We start from the raw sequence: 4,406 nt of genomic DNA on the forward strand, positions 1-4,406 counted from the left end.
CCATGCAGACCTGCTGTGATGTGCTATGCTCCACCATGCAGTCCTGCCATGGTGTGCTGTGCTGTGCTGTGTTCTACCATGCAGACCTGCTGTGCTGTGCTGTGCTATGCTCCACCATGCAGACCTGCTGTGCTGTGCTATGCTCCACCATGCAGTCCTGCCATGCTGTGCTGTGCTGTGCTATGCTGTGCTGTGTTCTACCATGTAGTCCTGCCATGGTGTGCTGTGCTGTGCTGTTCTCCCCCATGCAGACCTGCTGTGATGTGCTGTGCTCTACTATGCAATCCTGCTGTGCTGTGCTACACCATGCAGTCCTGCCATGATGTGCTGCACTGCCACAGGTCCAAGAGAAACACAAAAAACCAGTCAGAGACTAAAATTTCCTCATACACAATTTAAAATAAGCCTTAATAGTTAAAAAATATTTTAAAAAGTGTATGTGTATCTGTGCATGGTTATGTGTATTTATGTGTGGATGGCCTAAGGGCTAGAGAGGACATCTGATCCACTAGAGCTGAAATTATAGGTGATTATGAGCTACCTGTTGTGGTGCTGGGAACTGAACCTGGGTCCTCTGTAAGAGCAGTAAACTGTCTTAACCACTGAGGTCTCTCTCCATCCTCCTGATCTTTAATTTTTGTAGGTTGATTATCTCAGTTATTTGTCATGGTGACAGAAAGCTGACTAAGAAAATATAAATTGGGACAATAGTCACTGTCATGTAACATATATACTCACCAATGACACAGAGATCTCACTAGGTGGAACAGCAAGCAAACCTTCAGTACATTTCTCAGAGATAGAAGGTTTATGTCTGCACAAAAGCATGCTCAGAAATGTTCGCAGTAGCTCTTAAAAATATTAGGAGACTAATTATAGTATTCAATCATGGTGCTATGGAAGGGACATTCGGTGAAATTTAGTATCAATATTCAGAGATTTCATATATACACAATGAAATGAGATCATATCCCCCACTCATTACCCCCTCTGAACTCTTCCCACTCCTATGACCCTCTTCTTTACAAGTATTTCCCTCAAATTTCCATGCCCCACTCCACTTTGATCTGTTGTGTTTAATTAGAATTGCTTTTATAAGCATGGGCAGGGGGCTGTTTTTAGAGTATACAGACAGTGTCAGCATCAGAAAGTTGTCCTCTGGCCTCCACACACAGAAACCATGGTGTTTCAGTGCCCCTCACCCTCTAAATAATTACATTTTTGTTTTATTTTTAACATCATTATATTTCATTAATTGGTCACAGGGACAAAACCTTTGTTCTACAAAGCAGCTTAAACTAAGTAATTTTCATTGTGAAGTAACTAATCAATTCAATCAAAATGTTTAGCTGTTTTTGGGGGAGAGAGGTTTATATATACACTGAGGCCTGATATTCTAGGCTTTGAGGATCAACCAACATATCCATTGAGTTAAGTGAAGCTGTGGGCAGTCTGTGTCTGAGCACAGAATTCCTAAGACAGAACACATGAGGCCGATTGAAGACTTGGCCAGTACTGGAGCGCCTCCTGATGTTGACAGGATACAACTGAGTGGCCCAGAACCTGCATCCCAATCAAAACATTAATTGGGAAAGCCTTTCCTATAAAGGGTCCATTAAAGCTCTGGGTTCCCTGTCTGCCTCCTGTCTTCTTCTGAGGCTGTGACTGGGTCCAGGGGGTTTCCAGTTGAAAGGAATGTGTGTCTCTGAGCCTGTCCAAGGTAACTGACTTCGGGTTTCTCAGAAGTTTCCAAACCATGGCTGCCCTGGATTTCCTGCCCACTCCTTCAGGCTCAGGAGCCCTTTAGAGAACTCATTAAAGACACACAGCTGGAAAGCCGCCTCTGGCATCTTGGCAAAGATGAAACGGGAAGGAAAAAAAAAAAAACCTTTTTAATTGATCTCCAAGGAATAGAAACCATGGCAAGATTTAAAAAGTGTCATGAAAAATATCTCCTTGTGGGGTTCATTAAAAGTTTATCCCTATTAATTACAAAAGCAGTCCTCCCCAGGCATCTTCTCAGGAGACCAGGTGCCCTTAGTCTTAGGGTAAAGTCTGGGTTACTCAGCTAAGGGGACTAGAGCAAGCGGTTACCCTCCCTGGGAGACTGAGGATCCCAACTTCTTATTAATGAATGAAGTTCTTCCCATTTCACACACATTTATCTGAAGAATAATAAATCAAATATATTTTCATACACTTTAGATGCTGCAGTAAGCCCTTTATATGTTTTCTTACCTCGTCCAAGGTGGGATGCAAGGGACTATGAGTAGGTGTAGAGAACATGCTTGCCTTCATGCTGGGCTTCCAGCAGAAAAATAAAGAAGGCTTGGATTCCGTTGTAAATACAAGAACTGTTGCTGGAGTCACAAGACTTGCCTGTACTTGCTTTTCCTTCATGAATAGAGAGACAGGGACTACTCCCTTTTCCATGTTCTTTTGATGCTAATAAAATGTATACAATGGATATTAAGCTGGAATGTACTCATTAGCACTATTCCACATTTAACATCTCATGCTCCTAGCAAATGTCTGTTCCAGTGGCTATCACCACCAGGTCCAACTCCATTCTTCTCTTGACATGTGTTCCACTAAGGCACCCTTGATGATTTGCTCATGAAAATTTGCTAATATAATAGAATCTATTTGAATGGGCAGATACTGAACTGGTACCAATTTGCCCAGGCCCTTTATCACAGATCATGGTATGGGACATGTTTGGGATTAATATATCACAAAGTGTGTACGGATCCCCCAAGAAGCAGGAGACATAAGATCATCTGTACAACAGAGTGATTGTGGCAATATCATGAGGGGAAAGGGAGGAATCTGGAGAATGCTGGAAGCCTTCGTGCAGCAGAGCCCATTTTGCTCTTAAAGCTTCCTTGCACAATGAAGAAGGAAGGGTAGAAAATGGGGTAATATAGATGGATAGGCAGAAAGAATACCACCCCACACATGTAAAAAGAAAAAAATAGCAGTGGAAAACCATAATTTACCAGCTTCCTTAATGACAGATTCAAGTAGGCAATGATATTAGGAACTAGGACTCCAATATGGCATGCAGACTCATACTACCATGTTGTGCAGTACTTAATTACTAAGGCAGGGGGATTTTTATGCCTTAATTACTCTCAGTTACTAAGACAGGGAGATTTCCCTTTCCAATGGAGAAATCTGGTGGGAGTCACAAACCAAAACACCAAATTTGTGTTATCAGTCATGAGATACTGACATCATATGCCTGCTGGGGAGCAGCATAGCGTGTTCTGTGCAGAGTTCTCCCCTCACCAAAACTAAGTTATAGCTCGATCTAAAATAGGAGCTATTCAAGCTCCAAAACAGTCTACGTAACAAACAGCCTAGAGTCTTCAAAGAATGTCAATAACATAACAGACAAGGGAAGAGAGAAACCCTTGAGAGGAAATCAGACTAAACAAATACAAAGCTAACCAAGGAAAGCAATCATGACTTGATGTGAGATTCCCTTATGTATGCTATGAATACGTTTTATTACCATTGGTTAACAAAGAAACTGCTTTGGCCTATGGCAGGGAAGAAAAGAACTAGGCAGGAAAACCAAACATATATATATACGTATATATACGTATGTATACGTATATATACGTATGTGTGTATATATATATATATATATATATATATATATATATATATATAGAGAGAGAGAGAGAGAGAGAGAGAGAGAGAGAGAGAGAGAGAGAGAGAGAGAGTAGGAGGGGTCAAAGAGATGCCAAGTATCTGCCAAAGGAGAAAGATGCCCAGAACCTTTTCTGGTAAGCCACAACTTTGTGGCAATAAACAGATAATAAAAATAGGTTAATTTAAGATATAAAAGCTAGACAATAAGAAGCCTGAGCTAATAGGCCAAAGCAGCTTTATTCATTAATCCATAAGAGCAACACATATACAGAAGGACATCCTACATCAATGATTAGATGCTGAATTTAAAACTAACCTCAAACATCTCTTTTCAGGTGATATTGTCTCATCAGTATTTAATTTCATGCATGTGATTTGTATGAGTTTATGGTGTTTAATATTTTTCTTATGTAATACTGGTTATATTACTCAGGGATGAAGAAAGGAGTGTACTGCACATGTTTTATTGGGTTTTGCAATGTCTAAATTCATATTTTTCTAAGTTTCATTTATGATTATAAAGTGCATAATGTATGTGTGTGAGTGTAGGAGTGCATGCTGTTGGAGGTCTGTGTGTGAGTGTAGGAGTGCATGCTGTTGGAGGTCTGTGTGTGTGAGTGTAGGAGTGCATGCTGTTGGAGGTCTGTGTGTGAGTGTAGGAGTGCATGCTGTTGGAGGTCTGTGTGTGAGTGTAGGAGTGCATGCTGTTGGAGGTCTGTGTGTGTGTGAGTGTAGGAGTGCATGCT

Source organism: Microtus ochrogaster, linkage group LG12, assembly GCF_000317375.1.
Source record: "Microtus ochrogaster isolate Prairie Vole_2 linkage group LG12, MicOch1.0, whole genome shotgun sequence".
In the NCBI taxonomy this organism is placed as follows: Eukaryota; Metazoa; Chordata; class Mammalia; order Rodentia; family Cricetidae; genus Microtus; species Microtus ochrogaster.